The 14,812-nt window shown below is 51.6% G+C and overlaps 17 non-coding genes across 17 annotated transcripts; 7 read left to right on the top strand and 10 right to left on the bottom strand.

The window, feature by feature from the left end:
- Positions 1–474: 474 nt before the first annotated feature.
- On the top strand, positions 475–546 carry TRNAD-GUC (transfer RNA aspartic acid (anticodon GUC)). The gene has a single exon. It is a non-coding gene; the product is annotated as a tRNA-Asp (tRNA).
- A 774-nt stretch (positions 547–1,320) lies between these two features.
- TRNAL-AAG (transfer RNA leucine (anticodon AAG)) lies at positions 1,321–1,402 on the bottom strand. The gene has a single exon. It is a non-coding gene; the product is annotated as a tRNA-Leu (tRNA).
- A 541-nt stretch (positions 1,403–1,943) lies between these two features.
- On the top strand, positions 1,944–2,015 carry TRNAD-GUC (transfer RNA aspartic acid (anticodon GUC)). The gene has a single exon. It is a non-coding gene; the product is annotated as a tRNA-Asp (tRNA).
- A 774-nt stretch (positions 2,016–2,789) lies between these two features.
- TRNAL-AAG (transfer RNA leucine (anticodon AAG)) lies at positions 2,790–2,871 on the bottom strand. Its single transcript has one exon. It is a non-coding gene; the product is annotated as a tRNA-Leu (tRNA).
- Positions 2,872–4,258: 1,387 nt separating this feature from the next.
- On the bottom strand, positions 4,259–4,340 carry TRNAL-AAG (transfer RNA leucine (anticodon AAG)). Its single transcript has one exon. It is a non-coding gene; the product is annotated as a tRNA-Leu (tRNA).
- A 541-nt stretch (positions 4,341–4,881) lies between these two features.
- TRNAD-GUC (transfer RNA aspartic acid (anticodon GUC)) lies at positions 4,882–4,953 on the top strand. Its single transcript has one exon. It is a non-coding gene; the product is annotated as a tRNA-Asp (tRNA).
- Positions 4,954–5,727: 774 nt separating this feature from the next.
- Positions 5,728–5,809, bottom strand: TRNAL-AAG (transfer RNA leucine (anticodon AAG)). The gene has a single exon. It is a non-coding gene; the product is annotated as a tRNA-Leu (tRNA).
- Positions 5,810–6,350: 541 nt separating this feature from the next.
- TRNAD-GUC (transfer RNA aspartic acid (anticodon GUC)) lies at positions 6,351–6,422 on the top strand. Its single transcript has one exon. It is a non-coding gene; the product is annotated as a tRNA-Asp (tRNA).
- A 774-nt stretch (positions 6,423–7,196) lies between these two features.
- Positions 7,197–7,278, bottom strand: TRNAL-AAG (transfer RNA leucine (anticodon AAG)). Its single transcript has one exon. It is a non-coding gene; the product is annotated as a tRNA-Leu (tRNA).
- A 541-nt stretch (positions 7,279–7,819) lies between these two features.
- On the top strand, positions 7,820–7,891 carry TRNAD-GUC (transfer RNA aspartic acid (anticodon GUC)). Its single transcript has one exon. It is a non-coding gene; the product is annotated as a tRNA-Asp (tRNA).
- Positions 7,892–8,665: 774 nt separating this feature from the next.
- On the bottom strand, positions 8,666–8,747 carry TRNAL-AAG (transfer RNA leucine (anticodon AAG)). Its single transcript has one exon. It is a non-coding gene; the product is annotated as a tRNA-Leu (tRNA).
- Positions 8,748–10,134: 1,387 nt separating this feature from the next.
- Positions 10,135–10,216, bottom strand: TRNAL-AAG (transfer RNA leucine (anticodon AAG)). The gene has a single exon. It is a non-coding gene; the product is annotated as a tRNA-Leu (tRNA).
- Positions 10,217–10,757: 541 nt separating this feature from the next.
- Positions 10,758–10,829, top strand: TRNAD-GUC (transfer RNA aspartic acid (anticodon GUC)). The gene has a single exon. It is a non-coding gene; the product is annotated as a tRNA-Asp (tRNA).
- A 774-nt stretch (positions 10,830–11,603) lies between these two features.
- On the bottom strand, positions 11,604–11,685 carry TRNAL-AAG (transfer RNA leucine (anticodon AAG)). Its single transcript has one exon. It is a non-coding gene; the product is annotated as a tRNA-Leu (tRNA).
- A 541-nt stretch (positions 11,686–12,226) lies between these two features.
- Positions 12,227–12,298, top strand: TRNAD-GUC (transfer RNA aspartic acid (anticodon GUC)). The gene has a single exon. It is a non-coding gene; the product is annotated as a tRNA-Asp (tRNA).
- A 774-nt stretch (positions 12,299–13,072) lies between these two features.
- Positions 13,073–13,154, bottom strand: TRNAL-AAG (transfer RNA leucine (anticodon AAG)). Its single transcript has one exon. It is a non-coding gene; the product is annotated as a tRNA-Leu (tRNA).
- Positions 13,155–14,541: 1,387 nt separating this feature from the next.
- On the bottom strand, positions 14,542–14,623 carry TRNAL-AAG (transfer RNA leucine (anticodon AAG)). Its single transcript has one exon. It is a non-coding gene; the product is annotated as a tRNA-Leu (tRNA).
- Positions 14,624–14,812: the final 189 nt, after the last annotated feature.

Raw genomic sequence — 14,812 nt, 5'->3', positions numbered from 1 at the left:
CCTTGGAAAGTCTGGAGACAGGCAGTGGAAGGGCAGGCAAACTGTCAGGTGCGCAGAGGAGGGGAGACCATGAGGCAAGGTGGGAGATGGGGGCAAGAAGTGAGAAAAAAACTAATCGCAAGCTAGGGCAGGATTCGGAAAGTGAAGCCGAAAAGGGGCTTAGCATGCAGCCCAGGGGTTTCTTTGACTGTCCTAAGCCCACAGGGACTTTGCCGTCCTCAGCTCATGAGACTTGAGATGGGTAGCTTGATTTGCTGAGGAAATGCGGGATGACAGATTCAACTCTGGAGTCAAACATAGCCCGGAACTATCGCCTTAAACTGAGTTTTAAGCCTGGTGCCGATAAAAAGAAAGAAATTAGCCTTAGATCGGGCAAGCCGTTTGACGGGGGAAAATGAGACCCCCCTAGGCCAGCTAGGTGGTCGCTGGATGCTGTGCAGACATCAGCAGCTGTTCATTTCATGCCCTCACGTCTCCTCGTTAGTATAGTGGTCAGTATCCCCGCCTGTCACGCGGGAGACCGGGGTTCAATTCCCCGACGGGGAGGTTAAACCGTTTCTGGATTTTTTTTAGTTCTTGACAAATATTCTTGAAGATTAGGCTGAGTCAAGTAGGGAATGGGTGCCAAGAACTGACTCTTTAAGAAAAAAGCACCGGCAACGCTAGTCATCGTACAATATTTGTGCACAATTGCTTACATTAGGCGGCCGGTCCACTTTATTGAGTCCCCCTCAGCACCATTTAGTGCTCCTGTTGTCTGCGAAGTCCAAATTGTAACCCTGAATCAGTTCCTCTTCTGACCCTTTGTATCATGTTACATGACGAGTAATGATCACCTGTTAGCTTTATCCCTAATTATAACTCTCACTCTTTCCCTGCATCTAACCCTAGCTCTAATCCCATCATTAACCTCGGTCCGGGCACACGCGTGAACCCCTACTCTCATCTCAGCCTCTCCTGGTGATACATCACACCTGGGATCGTTTGCTCCCTGTGGGCTGTGGGAAATTTGCTACCAGCACGCCCTGGAAGTGGGGCTCATTCCGCTGCAACGGGAGGTCTTCCCAGGACGCGTCACAGCTCAACGCAAGAGCTCCTGGGTTTCGAAGGCTCTTGCAGCAAGCCTTCACAAAGCAGCAGGGAGCGCCGTTCCAGATGGGAAACTTGAGACTGGATGTCCAGAAAAGCAAGACGTCAGAAGCGAAACCTTTTTCCTGCAGGGTGTGGCATACCATCCGCTTGCTCATTGCGACAGAGGTGGCACTAATGAAGGAAGAGGTCAACGTTACGTTCTTCTTTAAAATGCAAGGCCAGGAAAAGTGGCAGCGGTGGGATTTGAACCCACGCCTCCGAAGAGACTGGAGCCTTAATCCAGCGCCTTAGACCGCTCGGCCACGCTACCTCCCTGCTAGTCGCCGAAAGCGGAACTTGACCCGTTGCCCGGCCCGCTTTAGTGCTTTGCCTTTTCTCCTTGGAAAGTCTGGAGACAGGCAGTGGAAGGGCAGGCAAACTGTCAGGTGCGCAGAGGAGGGGAGACCATGAGGCAAGGTGGGAGATGGGGGCAAGAAGTGAGAAAAAAACTAATCGCAAGCTAGGGCAGGATTCGGAAAGTGAAGCCGAAAAGGGGCTTAGCATGCAGCCCAGGGGTTTCTTTGACTGTCCTAAGCCCACAGGGACTTTGCCGTCCTCAGCTCATGAGACTTGAGATGGGTAGCTTGATTTGCTGAGGAAATGCGGGATGACAGATTCAACTCTGGAGTCAAACATAGCCCGGAACTATCGCCTTAAACTGAGTTTTAAGCCTGGTGCCGATAAAAAGAAAGAAATTAGCCTTAGATCGGGCAAGCCGTTTGACGGGGGAAAATGAGACCCCCCTAGGCCAGCTAGGTGGTCGCTGGATGCTGTGCAGACATCAGCAGCTGTTCATTTCATGCCCTCACGTCTCCTCGTTAGTATAGTGGTCAGTATCCCCGCCTGTCACGCGGGAGACCGGGGTTCAATTCCCCGACGGGGAGGTTAAACCGTTTCTGGATTTTTTTTAGTTCTTGACAAATATTCTTGAAGATTAGGCTGAGTCAAGTAGGGAATGGGTGCCAAGAACTGACTCTTTAAGAAAAAAGCACCGGCAACGCTAGTCATCGTACAATATTTGTGCACAATTGCTTACATTAGGCGGCCGGTCCACTTTATTGAGTCCCCCTCAGCACCATTTAGTGCTCCTGTTGTCTGCGAAGTCCAAATTGTAACCCTGAATCAGTTCCTCTTCTGACCCTTTGTATCATGTTACATGACGAGTAATGATCACCTGTTAGCTTTATCCCTAATTATAACTCTCACTCTTTCCCTGCATCTAACCCTAGCTCTAATCCCATCATTAACCTCGGTCCGGGCACACGCGTGAACCCCTACTCTCATCTCAGCCTCTCCTGGTGATACATCACACCTGGGATCGTTTGCTCCCTGTGGGCTGTGGGAAATTTGCTACCAGCACGCCCTGGAAGTGGGGCTCATTCCGCTGCAACGGGAGGTCTTCCCAGGACGCGTCACAGCTCAACGCAAGAGCTCCTGGGTTTCGAAGGCTCTTGCAGCAAGCCTTCACAAAGCAGCAGGGAGCGCCGTTCCAGATGGGAAACTTGAGACTGGATGTCCAGAAAAGCAAGACGTCAGAAGCGAAACCTTTTTCCTGCAGGGTGTGGCATACCATCCGCTTGCTCATTGCGACAGAGGTGGCACTAATGAAGGAAGAGGTCAACGTTACGTTCTTCTTTAAAATGCAAGGCCAGGAAAAGTGGCAGCGGTGGGATTTGAACCCACGCCTCCGAAGAGACTGGAGCCTTAATCCAGCGCCTTAGACCGCTCGGCCACGCTACCTCCCTGCTAGTCGCCGAAAGCGGAACTTGACCCGTTGCCCGGCCCGCTTTAGTGCTTTGCCTTTTCTCCTTGGAAAGTCTGGAGACAGGCAGTGGAAGGGCAGGCAAACTGTCAGGTGCGCAGAGGAGGGGAGACCATGAGGCAAGGTGGGAGATGGGGGCAAGAAGTGAGAAAAAAACTAATCGCAAGCTAGGGCAGGATTCGGAAAGTGAAGCCGAAAAGGGGCTTAGCATGCAGCCCAGGGGTTTCTTTGACTGTCCTAAGCCCACAGGGACTTTGCCGTCCTCAGCTCATGAGACTTGAGATGGGTAGCTTGATTTGCTGAGGAAATGCGGGATGACAGATTCAACTCTGGAGTCAAACATAGCCCGGAACTATCGCCTTAAACTGAGTTTTAAGCCTGGTGCCGATAAAAAGAAAGAAATTAGCCTTAGATCGGGCAAGCCGTTTGACGGGGGAAAATGAGACCCCCCTAGGCCAGCTAGGTGGTCGCTGGATGCTGTGCAGACATCAGCAGCTGTTCATTTCATGCCCTCACGTCTCCTCGTTAGTATAGTGGTCAGTATCCCCGCCTGTCACGCGGGAGACCGGGGTTCAATTCCCCAACGGGGAGGTTAAACCGTTTCTGGATTTTTTTTAGTTCTTGACAAATATTCTTGAAGATTAGGCTGAGTCAAGTAGGGAATGGGTGCCAAGAACTGACTCTTTAAGAAAAAAGCACCGGCAACGCTAGTCATCGTACAATATTTGTGCACAATTGCTTACATTAGGCGGCCGGTCCACTTTATTGAGTCCCCCTCAGCACCATTTAGTGCTCCTGTTGTCTGCGAAGTCCAAATTGTAACCCTGAATCAGTTCCTCTTCTGACCCTTTGTATCATGTTACATGACGAGTAATGATCACCTGTTAGCTTTATCCCTAATTATAACTCTCACTCTTTCCCTGCATCTAACCCTAGCTCTAATCCCATCATTAACCTCGGTCCGGGCACACGCGTGAACCCCTACTCTCATCTCAGCCTCTCCTGGTGATACATCACACCTGGGATCGTTTGCTCCCTGTGGGCTGTGGGAAATTTGCTACCAGCACGCCCTGGAAGTGGGGCTCATTCCGCTGCAACGGGAGGTCTTCCCAGGACGCGTCACAGCTCAACGCAAGAGCTCCTGGGTTTCGAAGGCTCTTGCAGCAAGCCTTCACAAAGCAGCAGGGAGCGCCGTTCCAGATGGGAAACTTGAGACTGGATGTCCAGAAAAGCAAGACGTCAGAAGCGAAACCTTTTTCCTGCAGGGTGTGGCATACCATCCGCTTGCTCATTGCGACAGAGGTGGCACTAATGAAGGAAGAGGTCAACGTTACGTTCTTCTTTAAAATGCAAGGCCAGGAAAAGTGGCAGCGGTGGGATTTGAACCCACGCCTCCGAAGAGACTGGAGCCTTAATCCAGCGCCTTAGACCGCTCGGCCACGCTACCTCCCTGCTAGTCGCCGAAAGCGGAACTTGACCCGTTGCCCGGCCCGCTTTAGTGCTTTGCCTTTTCTCCTTGGAAAGTCTGGAGACAGGCAGTGGAAGGGCAGGCAAACTGTCAGGTGCGCAGAGGAGGGGAGACCATGAGGCAAGGTGGGAGATGGGGGCAAGAAGTGAGAAAAAAACTAATCGCAAGCTAGGGCAGGATTCGGAAAGTGAAGCCGAAAAGGGGCTTAGCATGCAGCCCAGGGGTTTCTTTGACTGTCCTAAGCCCACAGGGACTTTGCCGTCCTCAGCTCATGAGACTTGAGATGGGTAGCTTGATTTGCTGAGGAAATGCGGGATGACAGATTCAACTCTGGAGTCAAACATAGCCCGGAACTATCGCCTTAAACTGAGTTTTAAGCCTGGTGCCGATAAAAAGAAAGAAATTAGCCTTAGATCGGGCAAGCCGTTTGACGGGGGAAAATGAGACCCCCCTAGGCCAGCTAGGTGGTCGCTGGATGCTGTGCAGACATCAGCAGCTGTTCATTTCATGCCCTCACGTCTCCTCGTTAGTATAGTGGTCAGTATCCCCGCCTGTCACGCGGGAGACCGGGGTTCAATTCCCCGACGGGGAGGTTAAACTGTTTCTGGATTTTTTTTAGTTCTTGACAAATATTCTTGAAGATTAGGCTGAGTCAAGTAGGGAATGGGTGCCAAGAACTGACTCTTTAAGAAAAAAGCACCGGCAACGCTAGTCATCGTACAATATTTGTGCACAATTGCTTACATTAGGCGGCCGGTCCACTTTATTGAGTCCCCCTCAGCACCATTTAGTGCTCCTGTTGTCTGCGAAGTCCAAATTGTAACCCTGAATCAGTTCCTCTTCTGACCCTTTGTATCATGTTACATGACGAGTAATGATCACCTGTTAGCTTTATCCCTAATTATAACTCTCACTCTTTCCCTGCATCTAACCCTAGCTCTAATCCCATCATTAACCTCGGTCCGGGCACACGCGTGAACCCCTACTCTCATCTCAGCCTCTCCTGGTGATACATCACACCTGGGATCGTTTGCTCCCTGTGGGCTGTGGGAAATTTGCTACCAGCACGCCCTGGAAGTGGGGCTCATTCCGCTGCAACGGGAGGTCTTCCCAGGACGCGTCACAGCTCAACGCAAGAGCTCCTGGGTTTCGAAGGCTCTTGCAGCAAGCCTTCACAAAGCAGCAGGGAGCGCCGTTCCAGATGGGAAACTTGAGACTGGATGTCCAGAAAAGCAAGACGTCAGAAGCGAAACCTTTTTCCTGCAGGGTGTGGCATACCATCCGCTTGCTCATTGCGACAGAGGTGGCACTAATGAAGGAAGAGGTCAACGTTACGTTCTTCTTTAAAATGCAAGGCCAGGAAAAGTGGCAGCGGTGGGATTTGAACCCACGCCTCCGAAGAGACTGGAGCCTTAATCCAGCGCCTTAGACCGCTCGGCCACGCTACCTCCCTGCTAGTCGCCGAAAGCGGAACTTGACCCGTTGCCCGGCCCGCTTTAGTGCTTTGCCTTTTCTCCTTGGAAAGTCTGGAGACAGGCAGTGGAAGGGCAGGCAAACTGTCAGGTGCGCAGAGGAGGGGAGACCATGAGGCAAGGTGGGAGATGGGGGCAAGAAGTGAGAAAAAAACTAATCGCAAGCTAGGGCAGGATTCGGAAAGTGAAGCCGAAAAGGGGCTTAGCATGCAGCCCAGGGGTTTCTTTGACTGTCCTAAGCCCACAGGGACTTTGCCGTCCTCAGCTCATGAGACTTGAGATGGGTAGCTTGATTTGCTGAGGAAATGCGGGATGACAGATTCAACTCTGGAGTCAAACATAGCCCGGAACTATCGCCTTAAACTGAGTTTTAAGCCTGGTGCCGATAAAAAGAAAGAAATTAGCCTTAGATCGGGCAAGCCGTTTGACGGGGGAAAATGAGACCCCCCTAGGCCAGCTAGGTGGTCGCTGGATGCTGTGCAGACATCAGCAGCTGTTCATTTCATGCCCTCACGTCTCCTCGTTAGTATAGTGGTCAGTATCCCCGCCTGTCACGCGGGAGACCGGGGTTCAATTCCCCGACGGGGAGGTTAAACCGTTTCTGGATTTTTTTTAGTTCTTGACAAATATTCTTGAAGATTAGGCTGAGTCAAGTAGGGAATGGGTGCCAAGAACTGACTCTTTAAGAAAAAAGCACCGGCAACGCTAGTCATCGTACAATATTTGTGCACAATTGCTTACATTAGGCGGCCGGTCCACTTTATTGAGTCCCCCTCAGCACCATTTAGTGCTCCTGTTGTCTGCGAAGTCCAAATTGTAACCCTGAATCAGTTCCTCTTCTGACCCTTTGTATCATGTTACATGACGAGTAATGATCACCTGTTAGCTTTATCCCTAATTATAACTCTCACTCTTTCCCTGCATCTAACCCTAGCTCTAATCCCATCATTAACCTCGGTCCGGGCACACGCGTGAACCCCTACTCTCATCTCAGCCTCTCCTGGTGATACATCACACCTGGGATCGTTTGCTCCCTGTGGGCTGTGGGAAATTTGCTACCAGCACGCCCTGGAAGTGGGGCTCATTCCGCTGCAACGGGAGGTCTTCCCAGGACGCGTCACAGCTCAACGCAAGAGCTCCTGGGTTTCGAAGGCTCTTGCAGCAAGCCTTCACAAAGCAGCAGGGAGCGCCGTTCCAGATGGGAAACTTGAGACTGGATGTCCAGAAAAGCAAGACGTCAGAAGCGAAACCTTTTTCCTGCAGGGTGTGGCATACCATCCGCTTGCTCATTGCGACAGAGGTGGCACTAATGAAGGAAGAGGTCAACGTTACGTTCTTCTTTAAAATGCAAGGCCAGGAAAAGTGGCAGCGGTGGGATTTGAACCCACGCCTCCGAAGAGACTGGAGCCTTAATCCAGCGCCTTAGACCGCTCGGCCACGCTACCTCCCTGCTAGTCGCCGAAAGCGGAACTTGACCCGTTGCCCGGCCCGCTTTAGTGCTTTGCCTTTTCTCCTTGGAAAGTCTGGAGACAGGCAGTGGAAGGGCAGGCAAACTGTCAGGTGCGCAGAGGAGGGGAGACCATGAGGCAAGGTGGGAGATGGGGGCAAGAAGTGAGAAAAAAACTAATCGCAAGCTAGGGCAGGATTCGGAAAGTGAAGCCGAAAAGGGGCTTAGCATGCAGCCCAGGGGTTTCTTTGACTGTCCTAAGCCCACAGGGACTTTGCCGTCCTCAGCTCATGAGACTTGAGATGGGTAGCTTGATTTGCTGAGGAAATGCGGGATGACATATTCAACTCTGGAGTCAAACATAGCCCGGAACTATCGCCTTAAACTGAGTTTTAAGCCTGGTGCCGATAAAAAGAAAGAAATTAGCCTTAGATCGGGCAAGCCGTTTGACGGGGGAAAATGAGACCCCCCTAGGCCAGCTAGGTGGTCGCTGGATGCTGTGCAGACATCAGCAGCTGTTCATTTCATGCCCTCACGTCTCCTCGTTAGTATAGTGGTCAGTATCCCCGCCTGTCACGCGGGAGACCGGGGTTCAATTCCCCGACGGGGAGGTTAAACCGTTTCTGGATTTTTTTTAGTTCTTGACAAATATTCTTGAAGATTAGGCTGAGTCAAGTAGGGAATGGGTGCCAAGAACTGACTCTTTAAGAAAAAAGCACCGGCAACGCTAGTCATCGTACAATATTTGTGCACAATTGCTTACATTAGGCGGCCGGTCCACTTTATTGAGTCCCCCTCAGCACCATTTAGTGCTCCTGTTGTCTGCGAAGTCCAAATTGTAACCCTGAATCAGTTCCTCTTCTGACCCTTTGTATCATGTTACATGACGAGTAATGATCACCTGTTAGCTTTATCCCTAATTATAACTCTCACTCTTTCCCTGCATCTAACCCTAGCTCTAATCCCATCATTAACCTCGGTCCGGGCACACGCGTGAACCCCTACTCTCATCTCAGCCTCTCCTGGTGATACATCACACCTGGGATCGTTTGCTCCCTGTGGGCTGTGGGAAATTTGCTACCAGCACGCCCTGGAAGTGGGGCTCATTCCGCTGCAACGGGAGGTCTTCCCAGGACGCGTCACAGCTCAACGCAAGAGCTCCTGGGTTTCGAAGGCTCTTGCAGCAAGCCTTCACAAAGCAGCAGGGAGCGCCGTTCCAGATGGGAAACTTGAGACTGGATGTCCAGAAAAGCAAGACGTCAGAAGCGAAACCTTTTTCCTGCAGGGTGTGGCATACCATCCGCTTGCTCATTGCGACAGAGGTGGCACTAATGAAGGAAGAGGTCAACGTTACGTTCTTCTTTAAAATGCAAGGCCAGGAAAAGTGGCAGCGGTGGGATTTGAACCCACGCCTCCGAAGAGACTGGAGCCTTAATCCAGCGCCTTAGACCGCTCGGCCACGCTACCTCCCTGCTAGTCGCCGAAAGCGGAACTTGACCCGTTGCCCGGCCCGCTTTAGTGCTTTGCCTTTTCTCCTTGGAAAGTCTGGAGACAGGCAGTGGAAGGGCAGGCAAACTGTCAGGTGCGCAGAGGAGGGGAGACCATGAGGCAAGGTGGGAGATGGGGGCAAGAAGTGAGAAAAAAACTAATCGCAAGCTAGGGCAGGATTCGGAAAGTGAAGCCGAAAAGGGGCTTAGCATGCAGCCCAGGGGTTTCTTTGACTGTCCTAAGCCCACAGGGACTTTGCCGTCCTCAGCTCATGAGACTTGAGATGGGTAGCTTGATTTGCTGAGGAAATGCGGGATGACAGATTCAACTCTGGAGTCAAACATAGCCCGGAACTATCGCCTTAAACTGAGTTTTAAGCCTGGTGCCGATAAAAAGAAAGAAATTAGCCTTAGATCGGGCAAGCCGTTTGACGGGGGAAAATGAGACCCCCCTAGGCCAGCTAGGTGGTCGCTGGATGCTGTGCAGACATCAGCAGCTGTTCATTTCATGCCCTCACGTCTCCTCGTTAGTATAGTGGTCAGTATCCCCGCCTGTCACGCGGGACACCGGGGTTCAATTCCCCGACGGGGAGGTTAAACTGTTTCTGGATTTTTTTTAGTTCTTGACAAATATTCTTGAAGATTAGGCTGAGTCAAGTAGGGAATGGGTGCCAAGAACTGACTCTTTAAGAAAAAAGCACCGGCAACGCTAGTCATCGTACAATATTTGTGCACAATTGCTTACATTAGGCGGCCGGTCCACTTTATTGAGTCCCCCTCAGCACCATTTAGTGCTCCTGTTGTCTGCGAAGTCCAAATTGTAACCCTGAATCAGTTCCTCTTCTGACCCTTTGTATCATGTTACATGACGAGTAATGATCACCTGTTAGCTTTATCCCTAATTATAACTCTCACTCTTTCCCTGCATCTAACCCTAGCTCTAATCCCATCATTAACCTCGGTCCGGGCACACGCGTGAACCCCTACTCTCATCTCAGCCTCTCCTGGTGATACATCACACCTGGGATCGTTTGCTCCCTGTGGGCTGTGGGAAATTTGCTACCAGCACGCCCTGGAAGTGGGGCTCATTCCGCTGCAACGGGAGGTCTTCCCAGGACGCGTCACAGCTCAACGCAAGAGCTCCTGGGTTTCGAAGGCTCTTGCAGCAAGCCTTCACAAAGCAGCAGGGAGCGCCGTTCCAGATGGGAAACTTGAGACTGGATGTCCAGAAAAGCAAGACGTCAGAAGCGAAACCTTTTTCCTGCAGGGTGTGGCATACCATCCGCTTGCTCATTGCGACAGAGGTGGCACTAATGAAGGAAGAGGTCAACGTTACGTTCTTCTTTAAAATGCAAGGCCAGGAAAAGTGGCAGCGGTGGGATTTGAACCCACGCCTCCGAAGAGACTGGAGCCTTAATCCAGCGCCTTAGACCGCTCGGCCACGCTACCTCCCTGCTAGTCGCCGAAAGCGGAACTTGACCCGTTGCCCGGCCCGCTTTAGTGCTTTGCCTTTTCTCCTTGGAAAGTCTGGAGACAGGCAGTGGAAGGGCAGGCAAACTGTCAGGTGCGCAGAGGAGGGGAGACCATGAGGCAAGGTGGGAGATGGGGGCAAGAAGTGAGAAAAAAACTAATCGCAAGCTAGGGCAGGATTCGGAAAGTGAAGCCGAAAAGGGGCTTAGCATGCAGCCCAGGGGTTTCTTTGACTGTCCTAAGCCCACAGGGACTTTGCCGTCCTCAGCTCATGAGACTTGAGATGGGTAGCTTGATTTGCTGAGGAAATGCGGGATGACAGATTCAACTCTGGAGTCAAACATAGCCCGGAACTATCGCCTTAAACTGAGTTTTAAGCCTGGTGCCGATAAAAAGAAAGAAATTAGCCTTAGATCGGGCAAGCCGTTTGACGGGGGAAAATGAGACCCCCCTAGGCCAGCTAGGTGGTCGCTGGATGCTGTGCAGACATCAGCAGCTGTTCATTTCATGCCCTCACGTCTCCTCGTTAGTATAGTGGTCAGTATCCCCGCCTGTCACGCGGGAGACCGGGGTTCAATTCCCCGACGGGGAGGTTAAACCGTTTCTGGATTTTTTTTAGTTCTTGACAAATATTCTTGAAGATTAGGCTGAGTCAAGTAGGGAATGGGTGCCAAGAACTGACTCTTTAAGAAAAAAGCACCGGCAACGCTAGTCATCGTACAATATTTGTGCACAATTGCTTACATTAGGCGGCCGGTCCACTTTATTGAGTCCCCCTCAGCACCATTTAGTGCTCCTGTTGTCTGCGAAGTCCAAATTGTAACCCTGAATCAGTTCCTCTTCTGACCCTTTGTATCATGTTACATGACGAGTAATGATCACCTGTTAGCTTTATCCCTAATTATAACTCTCACTCTTTCCCTGCATCTAACCCTAGCTCTAATCCCATCATTAACCTCGGTCCGGGCACACGCGTGAACCCCTACTCTCATCTCAGCCTCTCCTGGTGATACATCACACCTGGGATCGTTTGCTCCCTGTGGGCTGTGGGAAATTTGCTACCAGCACGCCCTGGAAGTGGGGCTCATTCCGCTGCAACGGGAGGTCTTCCCAGGACGCGTCACAGCTCAACGCAAGAGCTCCTGGGTTTCGAAGGCTCTTGCAGCAAGCCTTCACAAAGCAGCAGGGAGCGCCGTTCCAGATGGGAAACTTGAGACTGGATGTCCAGAAAAGCAAGACGTCAGAAGCGAAACCTTTTTCCTGCAGGGTGTGGCATACCATCCGCTTGCTCATTGCGACAGAGGTGGCACTAATGAAGGAAGAGGTCAACGTTACGTTCTTCTTTAAAATGCAAGGCCAGGAAAAGTGGCAGCGGTGGGATTTGAACCCACGCCTCCGAAGAGACTGGAGCCTTAATCCAGCGCCTTAGACCGCTCGGCCACGCTACCTCCCTGCTAGTCGCCGAAAGCGGAACTTGACCCGTTGCCCGGCCCGCTTTAGTGCTTTGCCTTTTCTCCTTGGAAAGTCTGGAGACAGGCAGTGGAAGGGCAGGCAAACTGTCAGGTGCGCAGAGGAGGGGAGACCATGAGGCAAGGTGGGAGATGGGGGCAAGAAGTGAGAAAAAAACTAATCGCAAGCTAGGGCAGGATTCGGAAAGTGAAGCCGAAAAGGGGCTTAGCATGCAGCCCAGGGGTTTCTTTGACTGTCCTAAGCCCACAGGGACTTTGCCGTCCTCAGCTCATGAGACTTGAGATGGGTAGCTTGATTTGCTGAGGAAATGCGGGATGACAGATTCAACTCTGGAGTCAAACATAGCCCGGAACTATCGCCTTAAACTGAGTTTTAAGCCTGGTGCCGATAAAAAGAAAGAAATTAGCCTTAGATCGGGCAAGCCGTTTGACGGGGGAAAATGAGACCCCCCTAGGCCAGCTAGGTGGTCGCTGGATGCTGTGCAGACATCAGCAGCTGTTCATTTCATGCCCTCACGTCTCCTCGTTAGTATAGTGGTCAGTATCCCCGCCTGTCACGCGGGAGACCGGGGTTCAATTCCCCGACGGGGAGGTTAAACCGTTTCTGGATTTTTTTTAGTTCTTGACAAATATTCTTGAAGATTAGGCTGAGTCAAGTAGGGAATGGGTGCCAAGAACTGACTCTTTAAGAAAAAAGCACCGGCAACGCTAGTCATCGTACAATATTTGTGCACAATTGCTTACATTAGGCGGCCGGTCCACTTTATTGAGTCCCCCTCAGCACCATTTAGTGCTCCTGTTGTCTGCGAAGTCCAAATTGTAACCCTGAATCAGTTCCTCTTCTGACCCTTTGTATCATGTTACATGACGAGTAATGATCACCTGTTAGCTTTATCCCTAATTATAACTCTCACTCTTTCCCTGCATCTAACCCTAGCTCTAATCCCATCATTAACCTCGGTCCGGGCACACGCGTGAACCCCTACTCTCATCTCAGCCTCTCCTGGTGATACATCACACCTGGGATCGTTTGCTCCCTGTGGGCTGTGGGAAATTTGCTACCAGCACGCCCTGGAAGTGGGGCTCATTCCGCTGCAACGGGAGGTCTTCCCAGGACGCGTCACAGCTCAACGCAAGAGCTCCTGGGTTTCGAAGGCTCTTGCAGCAAGCCTTCACAAAGCAGCAGGGAGCGCCGTTCCAGATGGGACACTTGAGACTGGATGTCCAGAAAAGCAAGACGTCAGAAGCGAAACCTTTTTCCTGCAGGGTGTGGCATACCATCCGCTTGCTCATTGCGACAGAGGTGGCACTAATGAAGGAAGAGGTCAACGTTACGTTCTTCTTTAAAATGCAAGGCCAGGAAAAGTGGCAGCGGTGGGATTTGAACCCACGCCTCCGAAGAGACTGGAGCCTTAATCCAGCGCCTTAGACCGCTCGGCCACGCTACCTCCCTGCTAGTCGCCGAAAGCGGAACTTGACCCGTTGCCCGGCCCGCTTTAGTGCTTTGCCTTTTCTCCTTGGAAAGTCTGGAGACAGGCAGTGGAAGGGCAGGCAAACTGTCAGGTGCGCAGAGGAGGGGAGACCATGAGGCAAGGTGGGAGATGGGGGCAAGAAGTGAGAAAAAAACTAATCGCAAGCTAGGGCAGGATTCGGAAAGTGAAGCCGAAAAGGGGCTTAGCATGCAGCCCAGGGGTTTCTTTGACTGTCCTAAGCCCACAGGGACTTTGCCGTCCTCAGCTCATGAGACTTGAGATGGGTAGCTTGATTTGCTGAGGAAATGCGGGATGACAGATTCAACTCTGGAGTCAAACATAGCCCGGAACTATCGCCTTAAACTGAGTTTTAAGCCTGGTGCCGATAAAAAGAAAGAAATTAGCCTTAGATCGGGCAAGCCGTTTGACGGGGGAAAATGAGACCCCCCTAGGCCAGCTAGGTGGTCGCTGGATGCTGTGCAGACATCAGCAGCTGTTCATTTCATGCCCTCACGTCTCCTCGTTAGTATAGTGGTCAGTATCCCCGCCTGTCACGCGGGAGACCGGGGTTCAATTCACCGACGGGGAGGTTAAACCGTTTCTGGATTTTTTTTAGTTCTTGACAAATATTCTTGAAGATTAGGCTGAGTCAAGTAGGGAATGGGTGCCAAGAACTGACTCTTTAAGAAAAAAGCACCGGCAACGCTAGTCATCGTACAATATTTGTGCACAATTGCTTACATTAGGCGGCCGGTCCACTTTATTGAGTCCCCCTCAGCACCATTTAGTGCTCCTGTTGTCTGCGAAGTCCAAATTGTAACCCTGAATCAGTTCCTCTTCTGACCCTTTGTATCATGTTACATGACGAGTAATGATCACCTGTTAGCTTTATCCCTAATTATAACTCTCACTCTTTCCCTGCATCTAACCCTAGCTCTAATCCCATCATTAACCTCGGTCCGGGCACACGCGTGAACCCCTACTCTCATCTCAGCCTCTCCTGGTGATACATCACACCTGGGATCGTTTGCTCCCTGTGGGCTGTGGGAAATTTGCTACCAGCACGCCCTGGAAGTGGGGCTCATTCCGCTGCAACGGGAGGTCTTCCCAGGACGCGTCACAGCTCAACGCAAGAGCTCCTGGGTTTCGAAGGCTCTTGCAGCAAGCCTTCACAAAGCAGCAGGGAGCGCCGTTCCAGATGGGAAACTTGAGACTGGATGTCCAGAAAAGCAAGACGTCAGAAGCGAAACCTTTTTCCTGCAGGGTGTGGCATACCATCCGCTTGCTCATTGCGACAGAGGTGGCACTAATGAAGGAAGAGGTCAACGTTACGTTCTTCTTTAAAATGCAAGGCCAGGAAAAGTGGCAGCGGTGGGATTTGAACCCACGCCTCCGAAGAGACTGGAGCCTTAATCCAGCGCCTTAGACCGCTCGGCCACGCTACCTCCCTGCTAGTCGCCGAAAGCGGAACTTGACCCGTTGCCCGGCCCGCTTTAGTGCTTTGCCTTTTCTCCTTGGAAAGTCTGGAGACAGGCAGTGGAAGGGCAGGCAAACTGTCAGGTGCGCAGAGGAGGGGAGACCATGAGGCAAGGTGGGAGATGGGGGCAAGAAGTGAGAAAAAAACTAATCGCAAG

This window comes from Ambystoma mexicanum, unplaced genomic scaffold (assembly GCF_040938575.1).
Source record: "Ambystoma mexicanum isolate Mex_15411 unplaced genomic scaffold, UKY_AmexF1_1 Mex_scaf20, whole genome shotgun sequence".
Lineage (NCBI taxonomy): Eukaryota > Metazoa > Chordata > Amphibia > Caudata > Ambystomatidae > Ambystoma > Ambystoma mexicanum.
This window is presented reverse-complemented; position numbering and strand designations above follow the sequence as displayed.